Genomic DNA, 17,804 nt, shown 5'->3' with positions numbered 1-17,804 from the left:
GAAAGTCGATCTGATATTGTTGATTATGAAAATACAGATTCCTATGAAAGTCATGTTAATGAGTTACATAAGTTACATTACTAATTTACTAGTTAACTCATAGTGCAGTAAAATAACATATTTTTAAGACCAAGAAAGCGAACTTCTCGACTGATCAAATTCTTGATTATGCAAATTGAGAAAAGAAGTTAACATTTTAATCTTGTAGAGGAACTTCCTTATCACATAGGCTTACGGTGTTGCATTTACTAGATAGTTGAGGACGTGAGGTGAATAAATAAGCGGAAAAAATAAGTGGTGGATAATTAGTGTCAGCTGTTGTTACAATTTTCTAGTTGCCATTATGCTATTATTGAAGCTTCTTTTGTTGTAGGGTTACATTTAAGTTAAGTAAATTATATTAAAATTTACAAATAATTGTTCATATGGCATTTTCTTTTTCTTCTTAACATTAACAGGAATGGATAAATTTCTTAAAAGAAAGTCAATGGTAAATGAAGAAACAAGTCAAAGAGAAAAAAGTAATCTAGAGTTACAACATGTTCCCTTAAAAAAATCTCAAGTTGAAATCAATTTGGATGATCTTCAATCAGATCCTGGGTTACGGGTAAAGATTTCAAACTATGATCTTAATGATCGGGAAAAAGTGAGAAGAGCTTACCTGCAGAAAGGACCTTGTCAACCTCGCAATTATAATTTTCCACAAAGAAAAATCGGTAAAGCATCAAGAAGATTTTGTCCATCTTGGTTTAATGAATTTGGAAATTGGTTAGAATATAGAATAAGTAAAGATGATGCATTTTGTTTGTGTTGCTACTTATTCCGACCAGATTTTGGAAAACAAGTAGGTGGAGATTCATTTACTTCAGTTGGGTTTACTAATTGGAAAAAAAAAAGAGATTTTTGTTAAACATGTTGGAAGTTCAAATAGCGCACATAATCAAGCTTGGCAGAAATGTGTAGATTTGATGAAAGAAAGTCAACACATTGAAGTTGCTCTTACCAGGCAAACAGAGCAAGCTCGCAATCTTTATAGAGTCAGGTTAACTGCTTCAGTTGATTGCATACGATTTTTGTTACGCCAGGGGTTAGCTTTTCGAGGGCATAATGAATCTGAAAGTTTATTTAATCAAGGAAATTTTCTTGAACTTTTGAAATTCGTTGCAGATCATAATGAAGATATAAAGAATGCAGTTTTACAAAATGCTCCGGAAAATAATCAATTAACTTCTCCTGAAATTCAAAAAGATATTGTAAATGCTGCTTGTCTTGAGACTACAAATGCCATATTGAATGAACTTGGAGATGAAGTGTTTGCCATATTAGTTGATGAATCACGCGATATATCAGATAAAGAACAAATGGCTATTGCTTTACGTTATGTAAATTTGAGAGCCATTGTTGTTGAACGTTTTCTTGGGATTGTTCATGTTGGTGATACTTCTTCCCTGTCACTAAAAAAAGCTATAGAATCACTACTTTCATATTATGGATTGAGTATAGCTAGAATTAGAGGACAAGGATATGACGGTGCAAGTAATATGCGAGGAGAGTTTAACGGGCTCAAAAGTTTGATTTTGAAAGATAATCCTTTTGCATATTATGTTCATTGTTTTGCACATCAACTGCAACTTACTATTGTTGCAGTAGCAAAAAATCATCTCCAAGTTGCTTCTCTATTTAATTTGGTTGCTATTGTAGTTAAAGTAGTTGGAGGTTCATGTAAAAGACAAGATATCTTTCGAGAGAAACGAATGGCTGAAGTTAAAAAAGCACTTGGAAATGGAGAAATTTTCAGTGGTCGTGGCTTAAATCAAGAATCTGGGCTTAAAAAAGCTGGTGATACTCGTTGGGGTTCACATTATGGCACATTGATGAGTTTAATTGTGCATTTTTCCATTGTTCTTGATGTTTTAGAATATGTAGTGGAAGATGGTGCTCATTCGGAACAAAAGGCTCAAGCTGTTGGTCTTTTGGATTCTTTAGAAACATTTGATTTTGCTTTCACTTTGCATTTATTGAAGAGCATTTTGGGTGTTACAAATGAACTTTCCCAGATTTTGCAGAGAAAGAATCAAGATATTGTCAATGCCATGATACAAGTTAAAATCTCAAAAAAGAGATTGCAATTGATGAGAGATAATGGTTGGGATGATTTATTGAATGAAGTAATGATGTTTTGTAATTGCCATGATATTGTAATTCCAGACATGAATGAAGTTCGTGTTCTCAAAGGTAGATCAAGACGTAAAGCTCCAATTGTTACCAATTTACACTACTACAAGGTTAGTCTATTTTATGAAGTCTTGGATATGCAACTTCAAGAGCTTAATGATCGATTTACAGAAGTAAATACTGAATTGCTTCTTTGTATGGAATGTCTTAGCCCAGAAAATTTGTTTTCTGCTTTTGACAAGGAAAAGTTGCTTCAATTTGCTAAGTTTTATCCCGCAGATTTTTCATCAATTGAGATTCTGGCATTAGGTAATCAGCTTGATAACTATTTTATGGATATGAACTCCAGTAAAGAGTTTGCAAATTTGAAAGGAATAGGAAGTCTTGCGAGAGAATTAGTTGAAACAAGAAGAGATATTGTATATCCATTGGTGTATAAGCTTATTAAACTTGCACTTGTGTTACCGGTGGCTACAGCAACTGTGGAAAGGGCATTTTCTGCTATGAAGATTGTGAAAAATCGACTTCGAAATCGAATGGGAGATCGGTGGCTGAATGATTGTTTGGTTACTTTTATTGAAAAAGAAGTTTTTGATACAATTGACAATGAATTAATATTACGTCGTTTTCAAAATATGTGTACTCGTAGGGAATTCTTGTAAAATATTTTGTTATGTAATTTTTGTATAATATATTGTGCTTTAAATATTTTGCTCCACTTGATAGAAGGGGGCTAGCTTCACAATTCTGGACAGAAAAATTTCGTGTATTGTATTTGTTAAGTCATTCAAATTTTAGATATGGCTACAAGCTTATTGTAAGGCCTTTTAATCCTACAAAAACTTTTATATTGTGGCTGCTGTTAAATACAGGAACTTAACCCTTTACTTAATTTTCCAGCTGATTTTCTTTGATCTATGCAAGAAAACAACAATTGAGAGTTGTCATTTCTACTAATCATGTTATTAAGGTGCTTCCTTCTTTTCTTTGACTTACCTTCTGTATTTAATAGAATCACATACAAAGCTATTTATCTTCTGTTATATGCAAATTCTTGCAAAAGATGTTCAAGGTCAGAAATTTTCCAACTAGCTTATTTACTTAGTTTTTACCACTATATAACTAGCTTACTTTGTCCAATTCTTTCCCAATTTAATTTATTAGATTCATATCCATCACCAAATTGGTTAACAAATTCTATTTTGAGGTTCAGAATTGCTATTTTACATTGTGTGATACAAAGAACCAAATCTTCATATGGGTTTAGTTGCTTAATCAATTAAGTTGCAAAATTGTACTATGACCTGGTGAATGATGCTTCATCTTTTCTGAGTAACTGTTTTTTCTGATACTGTACAAATTTATCAAAATTTTCTATGCTCATTAGTCATTAATGTAACTTCTGTTTATATTTGTATCAGATCATTGAGGATCAAAAGCTCACCAACTTCATAATCAACAATGGCATTCATTGCCCCACCTGTTATAAGGGGCCTAGCTCCGCCCCTGGTTTTGAACCGGCAATAGATTTAGCAACGGTTGAAAATCATTGCTATAGGTGTCTTAAAATTGCTTTTAAAAGTTTATTTTTTTTTGTAGTGAGGAAAGGAACTCGACAATGCCTCTTTCATCAGACTGAATTCAAAGAGGAAGAACTTGTGCTAGCCTCTTCATCCTTCGTCCTACAGCGAGGAGAGGAAGGACTCAACGATGCCTTCTTCAGACTGAATTTGAAAGCAACTGTGTACAAAGATCGGAAGAGCTTGTGATCATCTCTTCTTTCTTCCTCCGCCTCTCTCTTCTTTCTTCGACAGACTCTTCTTTTTTCGTCTTGCTACAAGGAGAGAAAGGAGACGATAACTCTTTATTCCAACCACATTGTAACCACCTTTTTTTACCTCTTCTTTGACTTCTCTCCTTTTCACGATCAATTTCTTATTAAATCAAATTATTCAATTTAATTAAATTAAGAATTTTAAAATTAAAATTAAATTATTTAAAATAATTATTGAAAAATATAAAAATAACCAACTAAAATTTTAAATTCAATTATTAATTTAATTTATCTAAATTTTTACTCCCTCTATGTCGAGGCTGCAATCGACTCCTTCTATAGTCTCGTTGTGACCTTAACTAATACCTCATGGGCTACTGTGCAATAGAAGAATATTAAATTATCGTCAAACATCCACGATTCAATCCCCAATATATTTATAAAAAAAAATTTCAAATAAGATGTGCAACTATAAGATGCAAAACTTCTAAACCATTGACGTAAATACTTTCCAATTTATCCTGAAATCCACATCTTGAGCTTATGTCATCTTCACTTCATCATGACATCACAATGAGTCATCGAAAATATTTTTCGTTACCACTTCTTTTCTTCCTTTTTTTTTTTCTTAAATAATAATCTACATATCTCAATTTTACCTAATTAATATCAAAAAGTCCAACCTTCTCTTAATTCGCCTATCCTATAAATTCTAAATATAATAGCTATCAATTCCCTGATCAACATGCAAATACCAAAAACAACACGAACAACTTCAAATCCATTGATTTTCACATGAATATTAAAAATAATTTTCTAAACCTTAACAAAACATATCCTTATATAAACTTTAAACCTTTAACACCAAAGAAAAAAAATAAATACTAATACATAAATCCTAATTTCTAACTTTTAAAGAAAAACAATGAATACTACCAAAAAAAACAAAATCCCACAATACTAAATTCTCTAAACTAATTTAAAATATATAAATGCAATATAAATTATCAAAAATATCCTAAATACCAAACTTAACAATAATAATAAAAAGGTTAAAATTATTTTTCTAATTTACTTTTCTATTTGTATTATTAAAATTACTTTCACGATTTATTTTCTGCATTATTCTTTCTAAATAGAGAAAATTCACATTTGAATTTAAAATAATATCAAATGATAGTCCCGAAAAAATATCATCTGACATCAAATCAACAAAATTCACTAGCAAACTTTAAAAATCTTCGTCAATTCATGATATCATAGACACTGCCCTTGTTCATCTTCACGTCCCTTAATCACCACACCAAATCCATGCACTTCATGGCCGGATCAATGTTAAGCTCCTTAAATCGAGCTCAAGTAATTGTGGGGTAGAAGTCTACCAAGCTTCTTGATTAAGTCTTGGAGATGTCATTTTTCAAAATATTCCAACTGTTTCAAGACAAATTGATCATTCACTGCAATTAGCTCACGATTAACATCAGTTCCTATTTCACCTCTTGCATCTTTTGTTATCTAAATTTGAGTTGAATTGAAGGTACTTTATTGTCTCACCAACTTTGCCAATAAGAACACCAATCTTGTTGTTAGAAACTTCAATTTTAGGAGTTACAATGTCCACATCTAGTGGAAGTGAGGCAATGCTTTCGGCTCTTTTGTATTTTTGTCAGAAGGTAGATTACCATTTTCATGTGTTTGAATCTCTAATTCTCTAAACTCATTCTCAGTTTGGGCCAAGCAATCAGTTAGCCCATTGTTGTTCAACCTGGTCATCCGTTTCCACTTCAGCAATCCTTGACATCGTAGCCTAGACCTTACACAACCCATCAAGACTACCTAAGATGATCGATCCATCCTGAATAAAATGGACACAGGTTTATCGTGCACCTCAATTGTCTTGATGCACTTGCCACTCTTGACATCCCAGAGCCATACAATCTGGTCGGCTAAGCCAAAGGCAATGCAATCAAAAGGGGAGGGGAGTTGGAAAGATGACTGGGAAGGATCCGAACACAGGCAATGCAATGGCTCCTTTTTAAGTTCTTCTACCTTGTTAATGCTTTCAAGAGCACCTATTAATTCCACAGGCCGAGTAGTAAAATTTGGATCAACCTCATCAACTTCATTAAATTCAATATCATTATAAACTGGATCACCAACTATCATAATCTTATTATTTACATCTTTATAAATAAAAATTTTTTCCTCCATATCAAAAACATCTTCCTCTTACCCTGCGAAGATATTGAACTAAATTTCTTTTATTTCAATTTTCAAGCATCATAGCAACAATCATTTTCACAATCAATTCCATAAACTCTACCATCCATTTTATTCTTTCACCAATAACTCAAACCTACTACTTCATATCACATTCGTACACGTAATTGATGTCATCAACACATTATCTTCTTGGTGGTGGCATAACTTCACAAAAACTACTTAACTTTGATACCATACTAATATAGCATATAATTATTAATTCTATTGATTCACGTACAAATATCAAAAATGACTCGAATAACTATCAAATTTATTGATTCAAATACCAATATCAAAAATACTTTTTTAAAATATATTGATTCACACACAAATATAATGAAATAGATATTTAAAAACTAAACAAAACTTTAGAAAAAAAATGACCCGGCCAAATTATCATGAATCAAAACTCTACCTAAATATTAACTAAACAGACTTTTATATACTCTGAAGCTTAAGAAAAAAAATTCTAATATATAAACTTAAATTACTAACATGTAAGGAAAAAAAATCCTACTGAAAATAAAAAAAAAATCAATCTTAAAAATCTCTAAACTGACTTAAAATATAAAAAAAATCAAACAAAATAATAATAATAAAAAGATTAAAATCATTTTTCACTCTTTTAACTGCATCATTAAAATTACTTTCTGGATAGCTTATACATAAAATTGAGCAAAATCGACCAATCAATCAAATTAAAAAATTCAATTTGATAAATTTCAAAAATTATTTTTTTAAAAAAATCTCAATTATTTGGAACATTAACCAACTCCACTAATAAATCTCACTCACTCAGCTATCAAATAATAATGAATCAACAATCAACTTATGAATCAACTTATAAAAAAATTCACCCTCATAAATTGACATATACCTATATAAATATTTATTTCAATAAATTTTAAAATTAATTCTTAACTGATTTAAAATATCTCATTAAATACTTAACCTCTCCATACAAAAAAAGCTAAGACAAACTACTCTCCATAATTTATCTATATATATTTTATCATGAGATCAACAATACTTACTAATCCTATCTAAGACTTGTAAAAATAACACGCTAAGTATGGTGGATGAATGATTGACTGTCAGAAGACCTTTCTCTCTAAAAGAAACTTCTCCTTCGATCCTGTGCACAAGAAGATGAGCTAACAAAATATCAGCGCTTGAAAACTAGAGGAGAGTCTCTCGTGAAAGCCCTCTGATGCTCAAGTTAGTTCCCATCCGAACGAATGAAGAACAGTAAGACATATACATGAGAATAGATTTATAGATATCAATGAGCGTACTTTCATCACGAAGAGAACACTCTTTTTATATACCACCTCACATAACCTCCACAATCATAAAGTGACAAAATGTGTCAAAAGTTTATCAAGCAATTCACCATAATCGTTTGAGGAATCTTTCTTTCATTCACATGTATATTTTTTTTGTCGTTTATAACTTATATTATTGCTGAAATTGCTAAAGAAGTATGCTGTTATTATTGGTCTGTTGATGGGAGACACGATGAACCTTAAAGAAGTTTTCAGAAAAATATTCTTTGAAACAATTTTTATTATGACAAGTTGTCGAAAGATTGTTTACTGAGCACAATTCAACCGATCCTTAAATCAATTGCCCTGTTGAGATGATGTTGTTGGCCGAATATAATCCGATCGATTCTTAAGTCGATCGCCCTGTTAGGATGATGTTGGCTGAACATAATTCGGTCGGTCCTTAAACCGACCGCTTTTATTGACCTATTCAGTTGCATTATGTATATTCCACTGTTATGCATCATATTAAGCTACTCAATCACGTTCTGCGTAGCATTAAAATATTCGCTAGAGAATGGTAGAGTGCATCATGCTCCTAGGAAATCCTTTCGATAATATATGTTTTGCTAGAATTCTGGTCGAGCGATAATATGAATATAAGTACCGTATGCCCGGTCGTTCCTTTACCTAATCGTGTTGGTTAAATTTTGACTCCATTGGCCATGGAACAACCAATCGATTATTGGTCTATGTATTTGGAATGTGAAATGTGAAAACAGTTCCAAAAACTGAAACGGTTCCAAAAACCGCTGTAACTACCTTCCCTTGCTTCCAAAATTTCGATGATGGTAGAATATTGGAGCATGCTATAAATTTGGTCCCTGGTTCCTACTCCTCTCGTGTCTTCTTCTTGAGACAAAGATACACCATCATTTCTGTGTGGAGAAAGGGACGGAAGCATCAAATTTTATTGCAGTCGTCTTCCTTGATCAAAACGATGGCCGGAGGTATATGGTTTGCAAATTATGTAATGTTAACATTTGGTATCAGAGCCCTACTACCACTGCCTCATTTTTTTATGCTTAGCCGTAGTTGAAATTACTGCTTCTGCCTCTTATTCTTCCTTGCAAAGTCAATAAAGATGGTGCTTTGCAAAGGCACTTACCTGTTGTTGAACCTTGAGTTTCTTTCCCCACCAATCTTTTGTCCCAAATCGCAATTTCTGCATTTTGGAACGCTGCTGGCGCCGGCGAAACCATCGCATCACGGGGCTGCTGGCGTCGGCGAAGCCATCGCATCGCGGGGCTGCTGGCATCGGCGAAGCCATTGTTTATCCCGGGTAGCTTCTGGAGTATGCAAACTGATCGTCGAGGCTAGTGTTCGACACTATCTCCGTAAACGATATTGCTCCGCTACGGTGCTTAAAGGATTGTTGCAATTCGTTCCCAAGATACAACGACGACGAACGTCTCGGAATCGTAGCACTCCGACTTCCGAGACCAGCGAACCTTCTAGTAGACTTCTTGGACTCTTGAATGCACAAGATGAGATGAATGCTTGAGGAAGAGAAGAGAGGATTGAGTAAATATTCCATTGGAGGGTTCTATTTATACTGAAAGAAGAGGTTGAGTGTCCTTTGGGTGAGTGGATGTGTTCTTTGGGCTGGATCGATCTAGATCATCCATTCTGAAGGGTTGTAACCCTTCTCCAAGCCCACTTCAATCTCATCCATCAGATCTGAGGAGTTGTGACCCTCAGATTCCGCCTATTGTCATCGGCCATCGGATCTGGATCCATTGATTCGATGCTTCAGATCAAGTCTCATCCCAAGCCGTCAGATCGTTACTCTTTGCGATCCAACGCTCTAGATCGCATCACAAGTGATCCATCATACCTATTTGATCAACGTTGATCAACGGTAGTCATCCATTCTCTAAGTCAACTGTCCAGTCATCTCCTTTTGCCCACGAGGATGCCGCATAGGTGCTGCCACGTCAGGTATGAGCCTGACACGTCACCCGAGTGCCACGTAGGCACTGCAATGTCACCTGGAGCAAGTGCAAAGTGCGCCTACAAAGCGCCCATTGCGCACGTGCGCACGTGGCGGGTGGCGGGCTCACAGGTGCGAGCACCTGCTCGCCCTAGGCTAAGGGAGCACTTGTCCTTTTATTTTTGTGTTAATTCCATTAACACATCTTCATTAATAAGTAGAGAATACACATCGAGAATTTCCGATGTGGGACTATTCTCTCATGCACTTTATTAATGAATAATAAATGTTATTTTGGGCTGACTTTAAACATTAATTTCTCATTCACCCTTAATCAGTTTTGAGCAAATTAATAGTCTAAATCTATCTACGCGAATCGTAGATTTCAATTTTGAAGTCAATTACGACTTTCAACAATTGATGACTTCCTTCCTCAAAATCGTTTTGGTCCATTTAAGACCCCAATATCCAACAATCCCCCACATGAATGGAAATTAATGCAATGCGTGTATGCATGCTGACACTTTACAAGAGTCCAATCGATAAGTCACTGCATCGGGAGAGGTAGCTTGTGGCTTTGAACCTTCCGTAGTGAAATGCTATCGAGTATACTAGGCTGCGCAGTGAACGTGATGTCTTGAACTGCTCAGCTGTTGGTGTATACTTAGACAATAACACCCACACAGAGATCTATCTCAGCTACTTTAGGTTCTCATGGTTGGTTCTGTTTCGGCCATGGATACCATTTTGGATTCATGAGTGTTTCATTGAAGCGTCCTGTCTTCACACTCACATAGGTGACACTTCTATCAAGAGTATCCTACCATACTCCAACTTATCAGGTATAGAAGTCACTAAAAGCATAAGCTTAACCTCACTACATGGGGTAGGACAGCACAAATTCATCATAGGATTGGGATAGAGATAAACTATCTAATATGCTGGACCACAACTTCTGTAACTTCGTTGTCCCATTGAACCAAGATCTTGGGATCTCCAGTCAACAAGGTTGGGTTACCGCTACAGTCGTTTTCAGTTGTAGATTTTTAATCTCATTCCTCTTGATGAGCAGTATATTTGATCTCGACTCAACCCCTTCGTTAGAGGATCTGCCAAATTATCTTTGGACTTAACATAGTCGATTGCAATCACTCCATTCGAGATCAACTGCCTAATGGTATTATGTCTACGACGTATATGTCGTGACTTCCCATTATACATATTACTCTGTGCCCTTCCAATCGCCGATTGACTATCACAGTGGATTAGTACGGCAGGCACAGGTTTCATCCAGCTCGGAATATCTTCCAAGAAATTCCGCAGCCATTCAGCTTCCTCAGCTGCTTTGTCTAGTGCTCTAAACTCGGATTCCATAGTTGACCGAGCAATGCAAGTCTGCTTAGTGGATTTCCAAGATACCGCTCCCCCACCGATCGTGAATACATATCCACTAGTGGATTTGGAGTCTTTTGTATCTGATATCCAATTAGCATCACAATATCCTTCCAACACAGCGGGATATTTTCCATAATGTAATCCATAGTTCATAGTATATTTCAAATATCTGAGAACTCGCATCAATGCTTTCCAATGGGTGTCGTTTGGATTACTCGTAAAACGACTCAGTTTGTTGACCGTACAGGTAATATCCGGACGTGTGCAGTTTATGAGATACATCAAACTGCCTATTATCCGAGAATATTCCAACTGCGATATGGTCTCACCATGGTTTTTCGCTAAGTGTTGACTTAGATCCATAGGTGTTTTCACTGTAGAGAGATCGTACGCATTGAATTTTTTCAATACAGATTCTACATAATGGGATTGTGTTAAAACTATCCCTTCTGATGTCCTGAAAATTTTAATTCCCAATATAACATCTGCTTGACCCATATCTTTCATATCAAAATTTCTGGTCAACATTTTCTTTGTAGTCATGATTACATCATGATTACTGCCCATTATTAGCATGTCGTCTACGTATAGACAAACAATTACATAGCATTCAGGTGTATTTTTGACATAAATGCATTTGTCACATTCATTTATTCTGAATTCATTTGACAGTATTACTTTGTCAAATTTTTCGTGCCATTGTTTAGGCGCTTGCTTAAGTCCGTACAACGACTTAACAAGTCGACACACCTTTTTCTCATTTCCAGGAGCCATGAACCCTTCGGGTTGCTCCATATAAATTTCTTCTTCCAACTCACCATTTAAGAACGCAGTCTTAACATCCATTTGATGTATTTCAAGGTCATACAGTGCTGCAATGGCTATTAGCACTCGTATGGACGTAATCCTTGTCACCGATGAGTATGTATCGAAGTAATTAAGGTCTTCCTCTTGCTTATACCCCTTGGCTACAAGTCTGGCCTTATACTTGTCAATTGATCCATCAGCTTTATACTTACGTTTTAGTATTCACTTACAACCTAATGGTTTATTACCAGAAGGAAGGTCTACTAATTCCCAAGTATGATTATTCATGATAGACTCAATTTCACTATTGACAGCTTCTTTCCACATTGGAGCATCGGGTCTAGAGAGAGCTTCACTTAATGTTCTTGGTTCCATTTCTGACATGAAAGTCATGAAATCTGGCCCGAACGATTTCTCAACTCTAGCCCGTTTGCTACGACGTGGCTCTTCACTTTGATCGTCAATAGTCCTTTTATAACAGCTAAGTTCGGTAACGTCATTTTTGTTTGAACTTCCGTTGTTATCACTTTCAACGTTTCCCTTTTTATTTGGGAATACGTTTTCAAAGAATATCGCATTCCGAGATTCTATGGTTGTTCCCACATGTATATCAGGAATGTCTGATTTGTGAACTAGGAAACGATATGCACTACTATTATGGGCATATCCGACAAATACCGCATCGAACGTTTTAGGTCCGATCTTTACTTGCTTTGGTTTAGGTACTTCGACCTTTGCCAAGCATCCCCATACTTTCAGGTATTTGTACGATGGCTCGCGGCCTTTCCATAGTTCATATGGAGTTTTATCATTTTTCTTATGAGGGATTCTGTTGAGAATGTGATTTGCCGATAATATTGCTTTCCCCCCACAAGTTTTGAGGTAAGCCTGAATTTATCAACAAGGCATTCATCATTTCTTTTAGTGTCCGATTTTTACGTTCGGCAACACCGTTTGATTGAGGTGAGTAAGGCGCCGTTGTTTGATGGATAATGCCAGATTTTGTACAAAATTCATCAAACGGTGCACCATATTCTCCACCTCTATCGCTTCGAATTATTTTAATTCGTTTGTCAAGTTGGTTTTCAACTTCTGTTTTATAGGTTCTGAACGCCTCTAGGGCTTCGTCTTTACTTCTTAAAAGAAAGACATAACAGAACTTTGTGCAGTCATCGATAAAAGTAATAAAATATTTTTTACCTCCTCTAGTTTGCACAAATTTCAAGTCAAATAGATCACTATGTATTAACTCTAGAGGAGTTGTTGTCCTTTCCACCGAATGAGAAGGTAGTTTCGTCATTTTCGCTTCCACGCACACTTCACATTTGTGTGTTCCGTCAACATTGACGTTTGGTAATAAATTTAATTTGACGAGACATTTGAGAGTATTATTATGCACATGTCCGAGTCGATCATGCCATAAATTAAAACACTCAACAACATAGCTGGAAGCATTTATTTTATTACCATAAAAATTTCGGAGTACAGGCATTACAACCATTTTGAATAGACCCTTTTCTAGGTACCCTTTTCCTACGAAGACACCATTCTTCGTAAGTACAAAGTTGTCTGACTGGAACACTAGCCTGACCAATGCCGCTCCAGAAACTAGGTTCTTACTGATGTCGGGAACATGGAGTACATCAATGAGTGTTAGCTCCTTTCCGGACGTCATCTTCAGAACAACCTTTCCGAGTCCAACAATTGGCGACGTCGTGGAATTACCCATATAAAGCTTCCTGCCATTTGTCGGAGTATACTTGGAGAACATCACCTTATCGGAACAGATATGATGAGTTGCTCCAGTATCAATGAACCACTGCTTCAGGTTGGTATCCACCAAGTTGGCTTCAAATACAACCGCAGTGAGATCCAAGTCCTCAAGAGAGGTTGCGACATGATTCGCAGCATCCTTTGGCCCCTTGGTTGGCTTCTTCGGGTGTCTGCAGTCCTTGGACAGGTGTCCTGCCTTTCCACAGTTGTAGCAGTAGCCTTTGAACTTCTTTGCTTGAGCCTTCTTTTTGAACTGCTTCGGCTTTTTAGCATTCGGCTCGACCAGGTTGGACATTTCGTCTATAGTCCGCTTGGTTCCTCTGGAGTCGAATAACTTTCGATTATCCTCCTCTATTTGTAGCCTTAGGATCAGGTCTTGCAGCCCTATCTCCTTTTTCTTGTGCTTTAGGTAATTCTTGAAATCCTTCCATGACGGAGGGAGCTTCTCAATTACCGCAGCAACTGCGAATGTCTCGTTCAGCTTCATGCCTTCAGCGTCCAGATCATGCAGTATTAATTGCATATCTTGGACTTGAGATGAGACGCTTTTTGAGTCCACCATCTTGAAATCCAGAAACCGACCGACGATGAATTTCTTCAATCCAGCATTTTCGGTCTTGTATTTCTTCTCAAGGTATTCCCACAAAGATTTTGCCGTCTCAAGAGAACAATATACGTTATATAACGTGTTGTCCAAGGCGTTGAGTATATAATTGCGGCACAGAAAATCTCCGTGAGACCACGCATCGCTAGCAGCCTTACTATCTTCCGTAGCGGCTGGCGTGTCTTCGTGCAAAAATCGTACAAGGTTTAGCGTTGTTAGATAAAACAGCATCTTCTGCTGCCATCTTTTGAAGTCGGTTCCGGTGAATTTCTCCGACTTTTCTCCGTGCAGAATGGTTGTCGGAATGGCGGTCGGAATGACGGTCGGAACGGCCGTCGAAATGTCGTTGGTAGCCATATCGAAGTGCAAAGTGCGCCTACAAAGCGCCCATTGCGCACGTGGCGGGTGGCGGGCTCACAGGTGCGAGCACCTGCTCGACCTGGGCTAAGGGAGCACCTGTCCTTTTATTTTTGTGTTAACTCCATTAACACTTCTTCATTAATAAGTAGAGAATACACATCGAGAATTTCCGATGTGGAACTATTCTCTCATGCACTTTATTAATGAATAATAAATGTTATTTTGGGCTGACTTTAAACATTAATTTCTCATTCACCCTTAATCGGTTTTGAGCAAATTAATAGTCTAAATCTATCTACGCGAATCGTAGATTTCAATTTTGAAGTCAATTACGACTTTCAACAATTGATGGCTTCCTTCCTCAAAATCGTTTTGGTCCATTTAAGGCCCCAATATCCAACAACCATCGCATCGCGGGGCTGCTGGTGAGCGCAGGCTGCAGGCGTTGCAGCGGCTTGCACGGGCGGCGAGCAGTGTCAGCGTCATGAAGTTGGGAATAGGGCAGAAACTTATCACATCTTTGATTATAAAAAAAAAATCATTCTATTTAATTTCTTATTAGGCTGTATGTTAATTTTATTTTGGCCTTATTAATTATCCTCTCGATTTTACTGCATGATATGGCACTTAATTAATTTTAATTGTAGAATCATTGTGACATGCTAATTCATTATATAAAATGTAATAAATTTTATCCTACAGGAACATTTATTATATCTCATGTGCTTGATTTGGATAAAATATCAACTATATGTTTTCTAATTTACCCACAGGGATTAGAAATAATTTGATAATTTTATCATATTATTTTATGAATCTAATTGAATTAATGCTTTGGCCCACAGGCAAGTTTTATGTCAGTAGATTCATATTTTAGACATACTTTACATTGGTAGATATGTCATGTTGTTTAATTAGCTTCAAATTTTGTAACATGAGTATGATTAATTTTTGTTTTGTAGTTTGTCAGCCTGCTAATTTCTCTGATATGATATGTGATGTTCCTGAGCTCCGAGGGAACAATTATAAAATTTGGAAGGAGAGAACTCTCCTTCATTTAGGGTGCAAGGACGTTGATTACGCCATAAGGAAGGATGAACCGTCTCCTGAAAATATTGCTCTTTATGAAAAAATGGGAGCGATCTAATCGCCTCTCAATAATGTTCATAAAGACCAAGATCTCAGATGACATTAGGGGTTCCCTTGAGCATTATGACAATGTCCGTGACTTACTGAAGGCAATCGATGATCAATTTGTGTCTTCGGACAAGGCTTTAGCTAGCACCCTAATTCACCAATTCTCATCCATGAAGCTAAGTGGGATACACAGTGTACGTGACCACATTATGAGGATGAGGGACATTGCGGCTCAATTGAAGAGACTTGAGGTTGAGATGTCTGACTCTTTCCTAGTGCATTACATTCTCAACACTTTACCATCACAATATACCCCATTTAAAATCTCTTATAATACACAAAGAGAAATGGTCAATTAATGAACTTATGACCATGTGTGTTCAAGAGGAGGGTAGACTTGCTATGGAAGAGGGTGAGAAGGTAAAAATGACTACACTTGGAAAGAAGAAGAAGATATTTCAAGCCAAGGACAAGGCCAAGATTCCTGCCAAAAGGGGCATTCAGAAAAGTAACAAATGTTTCTTCTGCAAGAAGAAAGGGCATTTAAGGAAAGATTGCACCAAGTTCAAACAGTGGCTTGACAAGAAAGGTACTCAACTCTCTTTTGTTTGTTATGAATCTAACATGATTGATGTTACTCATGGCACATGGTGGATTGACTCTGGTTCTTCAATTCATGTTACCAACTCCTTGCAGGGCTTACAAGACCTACGGAAACCAGTGGGAAGTGAGTGTTACATTTATTCTGGAAATAAAATGTCCTCACATGTGGAAGCCATTGACATTTGCAAGCTTGTTTTAGATAGTGGTTTTATTTTAAGTTTGGAAAAGACATTTTATATTCCTGGTTTTGCTAGGAATCTAATTTCGATTTCAAGACTTGTATCTGTTGGATATTCCTTTAATTTTTCAAATTCATCTTTCAATATTTCTTATGAATCTGAAATTATTGGATGTGGTACATTGTCTGATGGTCTTTTTCGTCTTAATTTAGAAAATGATAATCACTATTCTTCTATGCATGTTGGTGTTAAACAATGTGTCGTTAATGAGAGTTCCTCTAATTTGTGGCACGGGAGATTAGGTCATATCTCCATTGAAAGAATTAAGAGGTTGGTACATGATGGAGTACTTAGTGCTCTTGATTGGACCAATTTTAGTACTTGTATAGACTGCATTAAAGGTAAGCAGACCAACAAGTCAAAGAAAGGTGTTAAGAGGAGTTCTAAATTGTTAGAAATAATTCATACAGACATTTGTAATCTTGATTTAAAATCATATCGTGACAAGTACTTCATCTCCTTTATTGATGACTTTTCTCGTTACATGTATCTCTACTTATTAGACAGCAAAAGTGAAGCACTTGATGCTTTCAAAAATTTTAAGGCTGAAGTAGAGAAACAGTGTGACAAACAAATTAAGATCGTAAGATCTGATAGAGGAAGAGAGTACTATGGTAGATACACTGAGAGTGGACAAGTAACCGGTCCATTTGCAAAGTTTCTTCAAGATTGTGGGATTGTTGCCCAATACACCTTACCTGGTTCTCCAGATCAAAATGGTGTAACTGAGAGAAAAAAATCGAACTTTAATGGACATGGTTAGGAGTATGCTTGCTAGCTCCAAACTTCCTAGGTCCTTATGGACTGAAGCCCTAAAGACGGCAACGTACATATTAAACCAAGTTCCAACTAAAGCTGTCCAAAAGACACCTTTTGAATTGTTTAAAGGTTGGAAACCGAGTTTACGACATCTACGCGTTTGGGGTTGTCCAGCCGAGGTGAGGATTTATAATCCACATGAAAGGAAGTTAGACCCGAGGACCTTAAGTGCATATTTTGTTGGTTATGCCGAAAGATCCAAGGGATATAGATTTTATTGTCCTTCTCACAGCACTAGGTTTGTGGAATCAAGAAATGCCAAATTTATTGAAAATGATTTAATCAGTGGGAGTGATCGTTTTCAAGACCCTGGTCTTGGGAAAGATCATCAAGATTCTCAATGCTCCACTTTAACTAGTAGACCAATTGTTATAGTTCATAATGCACCTTGTGTTCATGTGCATATTGAGCAACAAGTCCAAGAGGTTCCACAAACCGATCCAAATTCAGTAGATCCTGAGGTTCAGCAAATACCTGAAATTGTTGAACAATTTGTTGAGCAACATGATCCTACTACACAGCAGAGTGTTGATGCAACATTGAGGATTGCTAATCCAAATTCAGTAGACTCTGAGGTTCAGCAAATACCTGAAATTGT

At 36.3% G+C, this 17,804-nt stretch overlaps 1 pseudogene; it reads left to right on the top strand.

Moving 5' to 3' along the window:
- Positions 1-460: 460 nt before the first annotated feature.
- Positions 461-2,837, top strand: LOC122023001 (annotated as a pseudogene).
- Positions 2,838-17,804: the final 14,967 nt, after the last annotated feature.

Source organism: Zingiber officinale, chromosome 9B, assembly GCF_018446385.1.
Source record: "Zingiber officinale cultivar Zhangliang chromosome 9B, Zo_v1.1, whole genome shotgun sequence".
NCBI lineage: Eukaryota > Viridiplantae > Streptophyta > Magnoliopsida > Zingiberales > Zingiberaceae > Zingiber > Zingiber officinale.
The sequence above is the reverse complement of the archived record's forward strand: the minus strand, read 5'-3'. Positions and strand labels throughout refer to the sequence as shown.